The sequence below is a fragment of the Dendropsophus ebraccatus genome, chromosome 2, assembly GCF_027789765.1.
Source record: "Dendropsophus ebraccatus isolate aDenEbr1 chromosome 2, aDenEbr1.pat, whole genome shotgun sequence".
Taxonomy (NCBI): domain Eukaryota; kingdom Metazoa; phylum Chordata; class Amphibia; order Anura; family Hylidae; genus Dendropsophus; species Dendropsophus ebraccatus.
This window is the reverse complement of record NC_091455.1, coordinates 99,478,106-99,496,160: the sequence shown is the minus strand read 5'-3', so window position 1 is coordinate 99,496,160 and position 18,055 is coordinate 99,478,106. Positions and strand designations below refer to the sequence as shown.

The 18,055-nt window shown below is 46.5% G+C and overlaps 1 protein-coding gene across 2 annotated transcripts in view; it reads right to left on the bottom strand.

The window, feature by feature from the left end:
* Positions 1 to 5,331, bottom strand: part of LOC138784587 (mas-related G-protein coupled receptor member D-like) — a 101,298-nt gene extending 95,967 nt beyond the window's left edge. Inside the window, exons 1-2 of one of the 2 annotated variants that reach the window (XM_069960204.1) lie at positions 5,244 to 5,331; positions 3,847 to 3,939 (exon numbers count right to left, since the gene is read on the bottom strand). The gene's annotated coding sequence lies outside the window, so the exon portion shown is untranslated. Of the gene's footprint in view, positions 1 to 3,846; positions 3,964 to 5,243 lie in introns of those variants that run through there. The other variant, XM_069960199.1, reaches the window with a different exon arrangement.
* Positions 5,332 to 18,055: the final 12,724 nt, after the last annotated feature.

Sequence of the window (18,055 nt, the reverse complement as noted above, 5' to 3'; positions counted from 1 at the left end):
GCACTGAGATTTAAAGAAATAAGAAAATATACTGGTCAGACTAGTTTTTGGAGGTTGACAAATACAATCTGTGGGTAAGTGCTGCTATATACTGTATGCCATGCCACCCTCTTACACAGGGCAATTAGCAGTGAGCTTGTATATGGCTGCACTGAGAATTGAAGAAATAAGAAAATATACTGGTCAGACTAGTTTTTGAAGGTTGTCAAATACAATCTGCGGGTAAGTGCTGCTATATACTGTATGCCATGCCACCCTCTTACACAGGGCAATTAGCAGTAAGCTTGTATATAGCTGCACTGAGAATTAAAGAAATAAGAAAATATACTGGTCAGACTAGTTTTTGAAGGTTGTCAAATACAATCTGTGGGTAAGTGCTGCTATATACTGTATGTTAGGCCACCCTCTTACACAGGGAAATTAGCAGTGAGCTTGTATATGGCTGCACTGAGAAATAAAGAAATAAGAAAATATACTGGTCACACTTTTTTTGGAGGTTGTCAAATACAATCTGTGGGTAAGTGCTGCTGCTGCTATATACTGTATGCCATGCCACCCTCTTACACAGGGAAATTTGCAGTGAGATTGTATATGGCTGCATTGAAAAATAAAGAAATAAGAAAATATACTGGTCACACTAGTTTTTGGAGGTTGTCAAATACAATCTGTGGGTAATTGCTGCTGCTATATACTGTATGCCATGCCACCCTATTACACAGGGCAATTAGAAGTGAGCTTGTATATGGCTGCACTGAGAAATAAAGAAATAAGACAATATACTGGTCACACTAGTTTTTGAAGGTTGTCGTATAGTCTGTGTGTAAGTGGTGGTATATGGTCTATGCCACCTGTTACACAGGACAATGAGCAGTGAGTTTTTATGCAGCTGTACTACAAATCACAGCAATACAATGTACAACAGCAGCAGCCACAAAAAATATAGTAGTACTGAGGACTTCTTTGGGGTCTGTATGCAACACCAGCTGTCCCCTTTCTGCCAGCAGCCGATCACCACAGTGTGCTGCTAAAATCCTGTTAGCTGCACTGCAAGTCCCAGCCTGCAGTCTGGAGTAATAAAAAAAAAAAAAGATTTTAAGCCCTTTAAAGGGCTGTTCGGTTCTGTATATAGTATCCCTTTCTACTGGAACGCTAATTCCTTCCCTAACGCTCCTCCTGACAAGCAGCAGCTCTGTCCCTAGTCTCTTCACGCATGCATGTGAGCCGAGCGCCGCCGGCACAACTTTTTATATGACAGAGTCATCTGATCTGGTTAACCAATCGCTGCTATCGACATGTATGGGTCTCACGTGATCGCAGGATGTACCAAAGAGTCTCCTGCATGTTGATTGGCTGAGAAATTGCACTCAAACTTACAGAAAACGGGTGATGCATTTTCTTGAGTATAGCAAGATGCTCATCCGAGTAACAAGTGCCATCAAGTACCCTAATACTCGAACAAGTACCAAGCTCGGACGAGTATGTTCACTCATGAGTACTCGTAGCGGATCTCGCTGCAAAACTGGCAGCGAGATTTCCGCTGCAAGTCGTCTTGTGTAACGCCACCCTTAAAACAGCACTATCAGCGGGTTGGGGCCAGTGAACCTGCTGATATGCGCCACAAGGGATGGTCCGAACCTGCCGAGGTTGGGGTTCGTATGAACCCGAACGCTCGGCAGCAGATTCACGGAGCGGGCGGATACAGCGGGAGGAACGCCTGGAAAACTGGGATACAGCCTATGGCTATGGCTGTATCCCAGTTTTCCAGGCAGTCCTCCCGCTGGATCCGCCCGCTCCACGGAGCGGGCAGACAGCGGGAATCATTACCGAGGGTTCGGGTTCGTACGAACCCGAACCGAACTCGGTTCGGACCATCCCTATGCGCCACCCGCTATTTACCTTCGGATTCCAGGGCTGTACTTTATATCCCAGAGAGGTCCGGTATAGCGGCGTTCTCCGCTAATTGCTAATATGCTAATGAGCGGTCCCGGAGCATTTGGGGTGTTCCCCATGCTCCCGGAGCACCCGCTCAGTCGTCCTAGCCTGCCTCCTCCCAGCCCGCACCACTATGCATATTCATATATGCATAGCTAGACCACTTGCTATGGTGCATGTGCAGGAAGCAGCCAGTTTCAAGTGGCCTAGCTATGCATATATGCTCCGGGACCGCTCATTAGCATATTAGCAATTAGCGGAAAATTCCGCCTTACCGGACCCCTCTGGAATATGAAGTATCCGGAGGTAAATAGCGGGTGGTGCATATCAGCAGGTTCACTGGCCCGAATCTACTGATTTAAACCCCATTTTGTCCATAATTTTGGAGACTATTTTCAAGTCGATGTTTATCAGGGAGATTTGTCTGTAACACCCTGGAGACGTTAAGTCTTTGCCAGGTTTAGGCAGCATTTTAATATAGGCTGTATTCATAATCTGGGAAATCTGGTTTCCTTGTAGGAATGCATTTTAAAGAGACTGGAGGACCGGACCAACCTCATCCAATAGCAGTTTAAAGTCCTCCGTAAATTCGTCTGGACATGGGGCTTTATTGGGTTTAAGGCACTTAATTGTTTTGCCGACCTCCTCAAGCGAAATCACCGCATTTAACTTGGCCCTATCCTCATCAGATATAGACGGTAACAGAGAGCTTGTCAACCAATCCCTCTCTGACATAGCTACACGTTGTGTCAATGTCTGGTAAAATTCCTTCTGTATTGTTTTAATCTTGGCTGGATGCTGTTGTGTCACCCGTGCCGTATCTTTTAAAGATTGTTGAACATACTGACCTCTGGCGAGCCTTGCCGAAAGCCTCCCCAGCTTGTTCCCATAACAGAAAAGCGCAGCTTCAAAATGCGATCGGTTAATATTTTCTCTGCATTCCAGCCACTCTTTGTACTCTGCCCTGACCGTCTGCCATTTTGCCTTTAAAGCTGGGGAGAGAGACTCTGCACTTTTCTTCTTAAAGGGAATCTGTCATCACCTATGGAGGGGAGTGGTGATGGCTTCGTGCCGCACTTTGGCCCGCCTCACCACTACCTCCTCCCAGCTTGTATTGAATATTCAAGTTGCCCGTCCCCCGGCCTCCTAGCAACAGCATCTGTAGCTTCCTGGTTCAGTGTAGTGCCATCACCATTCCTCCTCCATAGGTGCTGACAGATTCCCTTTAAGCCTATGTACATACGCAATTATTCGTCCCCTAAGGATTGCCTTTGCCGTGTTCCAAAATAGTTGGGGATTATTAGCATGCTCCTGATTGTCACCTTTTATATTCTAACCTTAACCCTTTCATGATATTTTGAAGATTCTCGTCCCTGGCCAGACCTAGGGAGAACCACCATATTTAATGAGTACCTCTAGGGATCCTGTCATGAAGGTGCAATAGCACCGGCGTGTGGTCTGAAATTATCAGGTCTTCTATTTTAACAAAATCTACCCGGGGAAGAAGTGAACTCGATGTAAAGAGGTAGTCAATCCTGGACCGCAAGTTATGAGGAAAGGAGAAATTAGTAAATTTAGCATCTGGATTAGACAACCTCCATACATGCGTGATAGCAACTGATTTTACCCACTTCGGGAGTCACTATGTCTAGGTAGAACCAGCGAAACCCCACTAGACTTCCTGTCTTGCACATGGCACATTACTGCAAGGAAAAAAAAATGAGTATTTGCCTCGGAGGGGGTTGTACACCTTTACTAACAGTAGGTCTTCCATCTGAGTTTTTTGGTGCAATTTACAAATTCTACCTTCTGCATCTGACCAGGATTGACACACCCATGCCCAAATGATAAGTGAAGAAGGATCAACACTACTGCCTTATGATCTACAGAAGAAGAGCCATACACTGCTCCTACCCTGTGCTTCTTCATCCTGAAGAAATCCTCTTCTGCCAGATGCATTTCTTGAAGGAGCACAGTGATGCAGGACCTTTTGTGGGGATCTGAGAGCTTTGACATTCCATGTAAGCAGTCAAACCATGGTAAAAAAAAAAAAAAAAGCATCAGACACAGAAAAAGAAACAATTACCCCCCTGGACGTGAGAACCCCAGCCTTACCCACCCAAACACAAAGGCCAAACACCAAGCCCAAACAGTAGTGCAAAACAGTGTTGGACTGGGGTACCTGGGGCCCACCAGAGAAAATTACCCTTAGGGCCCACCAATATAGAACCAGTGAGACACCCTACATTTATACAGCTCTCAGGATATGCTGGGAGTTGTAGTTTCTGAGAGGACAACCCTATAATAAATCACTGTGTGCAGAGGCTCCTGGTGGCTGCAATCTGTGGGTCACAACCATCGGCCCTGAGGGTCCAGCAATATATCTGTCTACAGCGGCAGTTATCAGAGGATTGTACTGCTGTACTACAACTGCCAGCATATCCCGAGGGCTGCAGACTGTCAGTATGTCATTAAATGCTGAGAGTTGTAGTGCCTGCAGCTGTTGTTGGGTCCTAGGTGCATTATACGCTGGATGCTTTGTGGAAAATTAGAATACATAGATCTGGGGGCTCGGTGTAGGGAAGTGACCCCAGAATATCACTAATAGGGGATAGAACAAAAACATCTACCCCTACCATATAATCATCATACTGTCACACTGTTCTGCGGACTAGACCTGGGAGCTCCCAGCATCTGGATTAATTATGATGCCACTAGTGTACTGTAATGACCACGGGACTGCCAGACACTGAACCAGTTAGACACCAATGGTACACATGCTCTGCACACTATGTAAGTGATTACAGTGCAGTTACTAATGACCAAACGATGCTACTGATATATATCAAGACCGATATTACCAATAATACCAGTATATAGGAAGGAAATATTATCACGATACATATTACCGCCATACTGTTAGGGCCCTATTACATCAACAGATTATCTGACAGATTTTTTTTGAGCAAGAGTCAGGAATGGACTATACAGAGCGAACAGGTAAAAAAGGAAAGACTGAGATTTCTACTCTTCTCAAATCCATTCTTGGCTTTGGCTTAAAAAAAATCTGTCAGATAATCTGTTGGTGTAATAGGGCCCTTACTGACCAAATCCTGTATACTAAAACCAATAAAATACAGTACCAGATAACAAGTTACAAATAACACCACCATATACTGACTAATGCTACTGAATAACATTCTCTGTACAAAGATCACTATCAACTCATCCAGTCATACAGAGGTGGACGCAGCTCTCCACAGGTTCTATACACCATATACATTACAGTGCAGTTACATCTGGTGACTCACAGGGGGCGTCTTCTCTGATCGGAATTCTTCCCTTTTCATCTTCTTCATCTGCCCTGGGCCATTATGAGAACTTCTCTGTGCCACGAATCCACAGGATCTGCCAGACAAACATATTAGGCTCCTCACTCTAGCATCATCCTCATCTCTCTACAAACTGCACATCTGTATTGGCCCCTTTACACCCTCATTTAGTGGGTAGGCTGACTCTATGTGATCCCCTTTATAGATGTCCCCCTGTATTATCCCCCTTATACATGGCCCACCTGTTATCCCCTTATAGATGTCCCCCCTGTTTTATCCCCCTTATTCATGCCCCCCGTTATCCCCCTTATAGATGTACCCCGTTTTATCCCCCTTATACATGCCCCCCCCTGTTAGCCCCCTTAAAGATGGCCCCCATGTTATCCCCCTTATAGATGGCTCCGTTAGCCCCCTTATAGATGCCCCCCTAAAACCCCCTTTATAGATGGCCCCCCTGTATTACCCCCTTATAGATGGCCCCCCTGATAGCCCCCTTATGGATTGCCCTCCTGATAGCCCCCGTACAGATGACCCACCCTGTTAGCCCCCTTATAGATGGCCCCCATGTTATCCCCCTTATAGATGGCTCCGTTAGCCATCTATAAGGGAAGCTCTGTGCGCGCCGGGGCCGGTACAGCAGGCATCTCTAATACTCGCTCGCTTGTACCGGAAATTACAGCCTTCGGCGCACACAGAGCTTCCTGATGCATGCACCAAGAAATGTTGTAGTATGCCTGGATCTTTTTTCCTTTGTCAGGTCTGCCCACACTGACAACCCCGAGGAAGAAGGCAGTGGAGGGCTCTGTGCCCTATTCTGGGTCTGATGGACTGAGCGCTGAGCGCTTGGAAAGCCCACTGAAGACCTTGGTGATCCTTGATCCAGAATGTCATTTAGTCCCTTAGCAGCTTCTGATGCACTTGTGCATGATGGGTAAAGAGATACATGAGAGCACAGCGAACCTGCCTACGAAATAGAGCCAAGCATATAGGGGAGAGTAGCTTCCTATGTCTGGAAACTTCCACAGAATAGCCCTCAAATATTCATAGCCTTTGACCATCCAATTCCAGATTAGTTTTTCTGCTCTTAAAGGACAACTCCCACAAAAAATGTTTTTGGCTTATTTAACACACATTACAAAGTTATATAACTTTGTAATGTGTTTAAATAACCGGTCTGGCCCCTTTCCCCCACTTTCGGGACCTGGATTCCTGGTAAGTATAGCTTTGTTTTAAAGCATGATAGCAAAAAAAAAAAAATAATAATAATAATAATCCATGTACATTGCAAACATGCTTTATTTCACAACACTGTTGGTATAAACTTTAAAAGTTATAATGACAGTGACACTTTAAGGGGTTAAGAGAAAGGTTGAATTTAAGTGAAAGCAAGGGACAGACTGAAGGATGTGTGAGGAAATAGGGTCACTGGTGCAGGTGCTGGCGGTGCCAGACTGGGGTACCTAAGGCCCACCAATGGAACTGATCTTGGGGGCCCACCAATGAATAACCAGTGAGAAATTACATGCTGACCCAATCTGTGTTCACAAGTCCCTTACAAATAACAAGAGCTTATTTGAACTACAATACTAAAATTTAAAAAATACCTTAAATTTAAAAAGCTTGAAGTGACACTGTCACCTACTATTTGCATTTTGACTGCTCTCCACAAGTGTAAAGGGTAAATGTTACAGCTTTCGTTACTTATTTTATATCACACCTCATGGTGCTTGTTCTGTTTAATCACCTTTTTATCCCCGTTATCACCTGTGGATTGGTATATGTGGGCGGGGCCTCACAACCTATGTACCACATCTCCCCACCCCCATCCGTGAGATCATTGCCGCATAGGCCCCGACCCCTCAGCGGCCATTGATGTGGGACAATCTAGGGGGGTGGGGCCTAGAGCTTTAGGCTGGCCCTTCCAATGGCTGCTGAGGGGGCGGGGCCTATGCAGCGATGACGTCACGGATGGGGCAGGGCTAAGTGGCGCTAGGGGCGGAGCGATGTGGCGCATAGCCCGCGAGGCCTCGCCTACATATACCAATCCACATGTGATAAAAACGTCTTTTTACCAGAACAAGTACCATAACGTATAATATAAAATAAGTAATGAAAGATGCAACATTTACCCTTACACCTGTGGAGAGCAGTCAAAATGCAAAAAGGGGGTGACAGTGTCATTTTAAAGAGTTTGCTGGAATTTGTAGTTTCTGAGAGGACAGTCCTTTAATAAATCACAGTACATAAAAAGGTGACCTGATGGATGTTTAAAGGCCCCTAGTGGCTGCAATCTGTGGGTCACAACCATCAGCCCTAATGCTGCGTTTACACGGAACGATTATCGTGCGTATTCGCACTATAACAATCGAATTTGAACAATAATTGTACGTGTAAACGCTGCGAACAATCAAACGACGAACGAGAAATCGTTCATTTTGATCTTACAACATGTTCTAAAATAGTTGTTCGTCGTTCGCAAAAAATTCGCATATCGTTCTGTGTAAACAGTTGTTCCCCGATTTTTCCTATGTGCGAGATAGGCTTAAGCAATCGCAAAACGATCGCAAAACGAATTTTCCGTACGATATATCGTACCGTCTAAACGCTGATCGTTATGAAAAAAAAAAACATTACTCCGACATCGTTAATCGTACGATGGGGCAAATTATCGTTCCGTGTAAACGCAGCATTAGGTCTATGAATAAATCTTTCTGCAGTGCCAGTTGTTATCAGAGCAGTTGTCTGTTTATTTGTGCTTCAAATAGCAGCATATCCCGAAGACTGACAGTGCATGCTAGCCAATGTCCCCTCGCTCTGTCGATCATATTGCTGCATGTAACTGAAAGCGCTCCTCAGCACCCCAAATCACCATAAAGTTCTTCTGAACATTGTATCTGGTGACCATGTAGGCTAGCTTCTTTATAGAGTTAAACCATTTATATTGACTGTTTAATGTTATGCTTCCTGGCATATTGAATGCAAGCTGTCTACGTCAGCTAATAGGAGCCATTTGGCAGGCATAGACTTTTATATAGTTGTGTGGTATTAGGCCTTGAAATGCTTTTTACTAAAGAAAGAAATAAAAGGTTTTGCTAAATCTGGCAGACAGATAAATAACAGAAAGTTATGACTCATTTTCCAGCAGTTTGCTCAAGATTTTGTTCTTTAATTTATAAAGCTTTATTATTTACTTTTTGGTAAAATACTTGATCTATGATATGAGTTTATACACAGTTAATTTGACTTTACTGTGTGTGATTTTACTGTTGTCTCCCATCACTCTAAAAGATCAAAATCAAATTTCTTTATCTCAAGCAAGGACTATAAAATATCTTGTTTTACGAGAAAGCAACATCCTTGGAATTTTTTTGGGACCAAAGTGAAACACAAATTTTCAGGTACTGTAACTGCAAATTCAATGATAAAATGAGGTCACATTACGGTTGTTGAAACTGGCCTAAATTAGAGGAATTTCCCTCTGTGGCCTTGCACTACTTCCGTATAACATTAAAGAAGTCTGGCCTCTGGGTTTTGGGGGATCCAGGGCCTCTTTAGCCCTGGACTGCCACTCCGGGTTCTCCGGTGCTGCACACGTCACGACCCGGCTGATGGAATGGCCACTCAGCCAGTCAGTGACTATGGTGGGATGCCACACCAGTCACTGATTGCCTACGTGGGCTATCCATTAGCCGGGACAAGCTTTTTTTCCCCGACGTCATAACAACTCGGAGGAGAGTGCCTGCTGGTGTGGTCACAGAGCCAGTCCAGCTGCTCATCGCAGGCACCGGTAGAGGTAAGTTAGGACTGGTTATTACATTTCCACTTGCCTCTGCCTGTTTTTAAAAATGGCCAGACTTCTTTAAGAATGGAAATCCATTAAAATGTCACTGTCACTATAACTTTTAAAATCTAAATCAACAGAGAATGTGGGGAATTCCTGTGTTTCCCAGGTCATTGCGCGCCTTGTTGTCACGATCTAGGTACCCACTCAGACCAGAAAGCGCTGAGGAACCATGAACCAGAGTGGAGGACAGCAGACCCCAGCGCTGGAGTTTGGGAGGTTGTTATGTTTAGCCATTTCCTCCCCGGCTCTTTTCAAAAAGAAGTTTGAGCCTTGACTTCTCCTTTAATGCCAAAAGTGGCTGAGGAGTAAGGGAGTTAAAGGGCACCTGACCTTTAACAAACCTCTGACACGTCATAGTGATGTCAGAAGCTTTCATTGTTGGGGTGTGGGTGCTAAGACCCCGCACTCATCAATCTAACAAAGGGCAAATATACAGCGTCTATTTCCACTCACCAAGTGTGCCCTGTATTGATTAAAGGGGTACCCTCATTTAAGAAATGTAACACCCATACACTGGATTGGAGAAAACCAGTGGATCAGTGGGAGTTGCTGGGACCCCCCATTATTTCTGCCAATGCTCTAAAATGTATGGAAGCCACATAGAAAGTGAATGGAGTACTAGGTGCAGATGGGGACAGCTTTCCTGTGACAGGTGGGGAGTCCCAGCAGTCAGACCTCCACTTGTCCACTTGTTCTGTGGATAGAGGATAGTCTTATGAAATGAGAATACCCTGTAAGAGAAGGTCAGGGCGCTAAACATAGTACTGGTCTCCATGTTCTTATTAGGAAGGTGGCAGTGCCTGAGCCTGTGTGGTTGCTATAGGCAACACCTCATCTCCCTAGTGGACTATCAGGTACTGCCATAGAGGCCGCTCGGGCCTCACTTTACAATATAAACTATGAGCAGCTCCGGTTCTAATAGACTTTATTTCGCCTAGCAGCAGCAGAGCAGTGAGCGGGGAGGCGCCAGCCGCGGCCGTCCCTGAGGGAGGAGGACGCTTCCTGCCTGTTGCTGAGAGGAAGTTTGGGAGTCCTCGGTGCATGCCGCTCGGCACGGACGCTATAACCCGGGGGTGGGGAGTGTGAGGGATGCGATGGAAGCGCTGGCTGTGCCTCACTATAGAGCGCCGCTAACGGGTACGTCCAGGACATGGCGGGCTCCCCTCACTCACCCCCGTGCACCGTGATACACACGTCCCACATGGAGACGCGGGGTGTGCGCCCGCTGGGTGAGCTGCCCGCTGAGGACAACATTGCTGCGTATGAGCCGAGTCCTCACAACTCAGCGAGCGGGGAAGCTGCCCGGCTGCCGGGGCCGCTCCACGACTGGACTGCCACTGTGAACAACTATGAGTGGAGAGAGGGAGAAGCCCCGGAGGGTGCAGGGGAAGAGCTCGGGGGGCAATGCCAGGAGGCAGCGCCTGAGGGTAAAGCCGTGCCCGGACCATCGGAGCAGGACCCTGCACAACTACTGAGGAGACTGAGCGCCCTGAACCTGGCCGAGCGGGCAGTGCCGTCCGTCCGGGGGCACACGTATGACGGGCACAGGAGGCTGACCCCGACCCTGCGCAGCCAGCTAGATGCCAAGCTGCGCTTTCCTGATGCCAGTTACCCGGAGCCCCTGAGCACGGAGGGCTCTCCCCGCAGGAGGGCACGGTCACTGCCCTGGAACTCCATCCCGGAGGCTGATGTGGAGGACGACGACTCCCCCCTCCTGTGCTGCTGTAAGCTGAAGAAGAGGGTGCAGTTCGCGGATTCCCTCGGCTTCTGCCTGGCCAGTGTCAAGCACTTTCTGCCCTCTGAGGAGCCCCTGGTGCCCCAGGCTGTACTGGCACGGCTACAGAGCTACCCACCTACAGTGGCAGAGCTGCCTGTGCTGGAGGACATGTGTGTGTCAGAGTGCCCCATCCCTGCAGAGCTGCTGGCCAGGCTGGAGGAGAGGAGGCTGTGCCTGGAGCAGGTGGCTGCCTCTGCATGGGGCATAAATGGACACATCCTGGTCAAGGACCCTGGAGACAATGCCCAGGTGAAAGTCCGCTACACCTTTAATGAGTGGCTATCTTTCCTGGACTGCCCCGCATCTTCTGCCCCACAAAGTACTGCCCCTGGCACTCAGCGCTTCCATTTTAACCTGTGTTACCCACCCTCTACCTCTCTCATACACTTTGCCTTATGCTTTACAGCAAGCCATGGGCAAGAGTTCTGGGATAACAACCTGGGGGTAAACTACACTGTGAGCTGTCAGCACAACCTGCAAACTGAGGTGCAGCCCTCCAGCCCAGAGCAGGAGGAATGTGAGGGTCCCCAGCACTGGTAGCACCAATGTCACGCGCCTCACAGACACTTTCTAGAAGGGTTAATGGGTCACTGCATGCACAATGGCAATAGCCCCCAACTAAAGGGCACCTTGGACACTTTTGGGCTAGCAGATGCGTGGTTGCCCCCACTATGGTCAGAAATACTGTACAGTGTAATGGAGAAACATCCTTCTGTTTCCAGGCAATGAGTGCAACTTTCAACTGCACAGCCCGGTTGTGAAATCTACTATGCAATGCGGTAGCAGCACTGGATCTAAGTGGGGGCTGGTAGAGTCTCACATCCGATGGCTGAAGCCCTATGGGATAGTGACATTATTTAGGACAGGAGGACATGGTTTCCAGTGTTAAGGAAAAGGGTAATTCCTTTGTGTCATATCAGTGCATAGGAAAGGGGTTATTTTGTATTATTTCTCTGACTGCTACATCTTGTAGTCATGAAATAGTTCACATGATCTGTGGATCATCTGATAACTTAGACATTTCTTTAGATGATGGAAAAAAGAGCTTCTGTGGAGCTGGGTGATAGCACTTAACATGTCCCTTCAGTATATACAGTAAATAGGGAGTTGTGGAATATATCCAGTTTTTATTTCCTCTAGCAAAAATCAGCCTTCTCAAGATAATGTGAAATATTAACAAAAGTAAAAAAACAAACAAAAAAAACTAATCCTAGGCCTTAAGATGTCTTATGACAAACTGTTTAAAAAATTTGTCATCAGTTTGTGAAAATGGCCTCCTTACTGCTCCTACAGGAGCACCACCCAGCTTTTAAAGACTCCTGAATGGTAAACCTGCTTAGTTATGCACCTCTATGAGCAGAGGAATTGACTACTGTATAGGCAGATTTACCATTAAAGGGGTTTTCTAGCAAAAATCTTTTTCTTTCAGATCAACTTATATTGGAAAGTTATATAGATTTGTAATTTACTTATATTTAAAAAAATTTCAAGTCTTCCCATACTTATTAGCTGCTGTATGTCATGCAGGAAATGTTTTATTTTCAGTCTGACACAGTGCTCTCTGCTGACATCTCAGCAGAGAGCACTGTGTAAGACTGAAAATAAAACATTTCCTGCATGACATACAGTAGCTAATAAGTATGGGAAGACTTGAGATTTTTTTTATAGAAGTAAATTACAAATCTATATAACTTTGACACCAGTTGATTTGAAAGAAAAAGATTTTCGCTGGACAAAAAATGCTTGGTTACAGATTGTGGGAGCGGTAAAGGTGGCCATATTTGCCGCCACTGCTTTGCCCAGATTGGAAATGAAGAAAGAAAGTACCTCAATTACTTGTTCTGCACTTGTTACAAGTGCTAAAATACTATATACAGTTCTCTGCACACTGGATTGCCAGGACTTGTAGTGTCGCAGCAGCTGAAGATCTCCATTTTGCAGAGAGCTGTAATAAAGGCAGGACTGTAAGATGTTTGCTTGATGGGTATGGCTGTTTGCAGTCTTCTGGGCCACTGATATAATAAGAGGCTAGCACAGGTTCAGTGTTCGTCCTTCAGGTTGTAACATTGTATGCACTTTACAGTATTTAATCTATGCACTATCCGATTTTTACATGATTAAAGTCCTGCTTCTCCTGCACTGTTGTAGATGTTAGTGTCTGTGTTTAGTGTAACACAAGGCCAAGGTTTACCAGTCCACTCTGTTTTCTCACTTTGCAGTACATGTATGTGTTTATATACAAGGCAAAGATTAGCACACAGTAACTATTTACAGTCTCCAGTGCTGCGCTCCATAAAGCTGCCAAGTGTTCATTACTAAATCATGACTTGTAGTGCCTCTTGTCTCCCGTCACCAAAACACCAGAATATAATCTGCAACTTTTGCTTTAATTTATGACATTAACTGTCTCGGCGACAATCATAAGCTGTAAATCTATTACGCAGGAAATAATGTACCATAGAGTATATCTGCTGTATCTGCTTCATTTTGCCACCTGTATAAATGCACTTAGGGAAGATTACTGTCTCTATCTTACCTGCTCTCCATCTCAGAAGTATCCCTTTGTGGGGGGACCAGGTCTGAGTTGCTATCGTCGCGGGTGCAGTTTTGCCCACATGCGATGATCATGACATACATCAATCAAAAGTGTGAATATAGATTACATAGTCCACAGGCACTAGGCCCGGGGTACCCCTATGTTGAAAAATACCCCCCTTTTAAAAACGTAACTTTTATGTCAGTCCTTTTAAGATAATCAGTGGATGCAAAATGGTTACAAGGACAATACATTCCATGCAATCTTGTAATGTAAGTATGAATAGTTCCCCTAATAGGTATACAGATGGTACCAAGCTTGTAATGTAGAGGCCTGTTTCTCCTGATGCTGTTGCTTTAGAGTGAAACATGTAGGGGGGGGAGCCTGATCATTGTGATTTATTAGCAATACATTCAGGGGGGATATATGAAGCGTACACCTCCCGTACGCCCCGCTCGCCCAATGGGTGGGCTGGCGGAGCTTGCGGGGGCGTGATAAGGTGGGGGGGCGTGGCATAAATCATGATCGCAGGCATAAATCATGATCATAATCTACACCTGCTGGAAGCAGGTGTAGATTTCGTATACCGTGCGCAGATTCGGCCGCTTGGCTGTCAGGATTCACTAAGAGGCGTGCAAATCCGCTGTGGATCCAGTACTGCGGATCCGCTGCATGTATGGGACCCGGCCCCTTTAAACCCCGCTCCGCTGGCCGAAAGCCTGCCCACCCGCAGCCCCGCCCGCACCGCTAGCCGCCCCGAGCATACATTACCAGCTCATCGCCGCGGCTTGATTCAGGCTCCCGGCTCCCCTCGCTCCTCTTGAGCCAATCAGGGCTGCCGTGCACTGATTGGCTGAAGAGGAGCGAGGGGATCCCGAAGCTTCACACAGCCGCGGCACCGAGCTGGTAATGTATGCTCAGGGCGGCCAGCAGTGCGGGCGGACAGGGGGTTGCGGGTGGGCAGGCTTTTGGCCGGCGGTGCGGGGGGGGTTAAAGGGGCTGGGTCCCATACACGCAGCGGATCCGCTGCGTGTATGGGACCCATTCAAATTCACAGTACCGGATCCGCAGCGTATTTCGCTGCTAACTCGCAGTGTCAAATCCGCTGCGGATCCGGTAGGTGTGAACGCACCCTTAAGGAAAACTATCAGCAGGTTAGAAGCCTCTAACCTACTGATATGTCTCTATAGTGCACAAGGCACTGAGGATGAAGGTAAGTTTCTTACCTTCATCCTTTGCACCTTGGTTAAATTAGTAGTCTTTTATATGCTAATGAGGTGTTTAAGTGCACTTGGGGCAGGACCACCACCAATCCGCACTGGCTAGCCAGTCTTCCTACCTAATATTAGCAGAGCACCACCTCAATATTCATTAGAAGGGGCTGGCCAGCTGGAAGGGATCGGTGCACCGAGGGTGGTAGCTCTGCTCCCAGTGCACAGAAACACATAATAAGCATGGTAAATAAACTGCTCATATAACAGGGCTCCAGATGGCGACCAAAATGGTCGCCAATGCGACTGACATTTTGCAAATGGCGCCCAGATTTACTAATCTGGGCGCCATTTGCGACTGGCCCCGGCGGCGGCGCGCTGTCTCTTTAAGTCCGGGCCCCCGGCTGATGCGCGGCTGCCGGGGGTGTCCCATCCTATCCCCGGCAGCGCGGCGCATCAGTGAGCTGCCTGGGGCCGGCACAGGAAGTGCACGTCAGAGACGCTTCCTGTGTCAGAAGTCACAGCCCCGGCGTACAGGGAGCTCACTGAGGCGCCGCGCTGCCGGGGATAGGACGGGACACCCCCGCAGCCGCGCATCATATGGGGACAGCACCTGAAGAAGAAGAGGATCGCCAGGGGAGCGGGTTGTCAGGTGAGTTTGTGTTTGTTTTTTTTAAATACTGCTTAGCATAGAGGAAAGGGGGGGGCATCTATAATGGGGGGAGAAGAGGGGCCATCTTCAAGGGGGGGAGAGGGGGCCATCTATAAGGGGAGGGGGTATCTATAAGGGGGGGAGAAGAGGGGGCATCTATAATGGGGGGGAGGAGGGGGTCATCTATAAGGGGAGGGGGCCATCTATAAGTGTAGGGCAAACTGGCTGCAGACACTGGGAGATAGATATATGCACAATTATTATTATCAGGGCCCCTCAAGTGTCTGTATTGTAGGGGGTCACTTGCATTAGTCACTAGGTGAGAGATATATCTATTTATATACACATCTTGTGGGGGGTCACTATGGCTGCAGTCATAAGTCTAGCTCAGTAGGTATAGACTGTTGCAAACTTTTAAAGGGAACCTGTCACCCCCGGTGACGGGGTGACAGGCTCCCAACCCCCCGTTAGAACCCCCTATACTCACCTCATCGCGCCGGGTCCCGCTTCTGAAGATGGTCGGGTCACGGAGATCTCAGCCGCTGCAGCCCGACGCGCACACTGAGAGATGATTCCAACGCTCATAGAGAATGACGGAGCGCTGGACTCTCCCGTCATTCTCTATGAGCATTGGACTCATCTCTCAGCGCACGCCAGGCTGCAGCGGCTGAGATCTCCGTGACCCGACCATCTTCAGAAGCGGGACCCGGCGCGATGAGGTGAGTATAGGGGGCTCTAACGGGGGGTTGGGAGCCTGTCACCCCGGCACGGGGGTCGACAGGTTCCCTTTAAGTTCAAGTTCAGAAGAGTAAGCCTCATTAAAAGGCTAGCCAAGTGAAGCTGAAGTACTGAGTCAGACTGTATATGGTTGTCAAGTTGCAAGTTTCCATGTTGAACGTTTTCAAACTAAGAAAAGAAAGGATCTAAAAGGAGGAGGATGCTGCCGTGGCCTCTGCACACAGTAAGTCCCATTTAACATAACATTAATTTTATATGGTTTAAAATGTTGGCGACCAAATATTCTATTTGGCGCCTAAATTTTTCAGGTTAGGAGCCAATGGCTCCCAGGTAAATTTTTTAGTCTGGAGCCCTGTATAATGAAAATGGCACAGAGGATGGTGTTTAGAAACTTACTTTAATTTTCAGCACCCTGTGCACTATATGGACATTTGAGCAGGTTATGCTGCGTTTACACAAAACGATAATTCGCCCGATCGTACGATTAACGATGTCGGAGTAACGATTTTTTTTCATAAAGATCAGCGTTTAGACGGTACGATATATCGTACGGACTAATTTGTTTTGTGATCGCTTAAGCCTATCTCGCACATCGGTGAACGACTGTTTACACGGAACGATATGCAAATTTTTTGCGAACGACGATTTTAGAACATGTTGTAAGATCAAAATGAACGATTTGTCATTTGATCGTTCGCAGCAGTTACACGTACGATTATCTTTCAAATTCGATCGTTATCGTGCAAATTCGCACAATAATCGTTCCGTGTAAACACAGCATTAGATGCTTCAATGAGCCAAAATGACAATTAACTGGCTCCTGGTTGGGATTTATTAGGCAGCAGAGGGTGTGTTAGAAGTAGGAAAAATGGCTTAAAGTGTCACTGTCGTTACTTTTTTTTTTTTTTTTGCAGACATCAATAGTACAGGTGATTTTAAGAAACTTTGTAATTGGGTTTATTAGCCGAAAAATGAATTTTTTATTATGAAAAAGCAGTTTGAAGCTCTCCCCCCTGTCTTCATGGTTCTTTTATGGAGAGAGGCAAAGGAGGTGCCAAAACAGGACAACAAAGAGTTAATTTACAGCAACATCATCTCCTCTCCTCTGACAGTCACCACTGACAGCAGAAAGGAGAGGAGGGGGGGGGGGAAAGGCTTTTTACATGCAGATAATGGCATATTTGTCTAATAAACCCAATTACAAAGTTTCTTAAAATCGCCTGTATTTCTGCAAAAAAAAAAATTTTTAAATTAACAGTGACACTTTAAGCATTTGATTGACTTTTCATTTCTTAAATTATATATACACACAATTTTGGTACATGGTGCTGCATCTTAGTTCATGTCCCTTATGCCTTTTTTGTCAGAGAGGTGCAAGGAAGGTATGCCAAAATCTGTATTTTGGACTAAATTGCAACCAAATGCTAACATATTTACAGTAAGAAATCAGTCCCACAGCACATCAAAGCTTACTGTGTATGATGCTTTGTATCCATAGACCAGTCAGTGTCCAAAACTACAATGGGCATGTGAACATCAACACTGGAGCATGCAGCAATGTAAGAATGTGGCCTGGTCTGATGAATGACATTAGATCACATGGACTGCTGGGTGTATGTGCAATACATACACCACTTATCTAACATTATTACGAAGCAGGTATGCCCCTCATGGCAGCATTATTTCCTAATGACAATGACCTCTTTTAGGAAGCTAATATGCCCTGCCAGGCTGCCACACTGCAGAAATTGTTCAGGAGTGGTTTGGCGAACATGACAGTATTCAGTTGCTTGACTTTGCCTCTAAATTTCCCAGATTTCAGTCTATTTGAGTATCTTTCACATATGCTCCAAATATAAGTCCAATCTATGAAAGCTGAAGCCTCACAACTTGAGACTTAAAGGGACTGTACCATCAGGCCTGGGCTGAAGCACTGGAGTCGAGCTGACCCACCCCTAATGGGAGGAAACCACTGTTCCTCTATGATACAGCTCCATTGATTCTAATGGAGCAGTGTCATAGAAGGGCGGAGG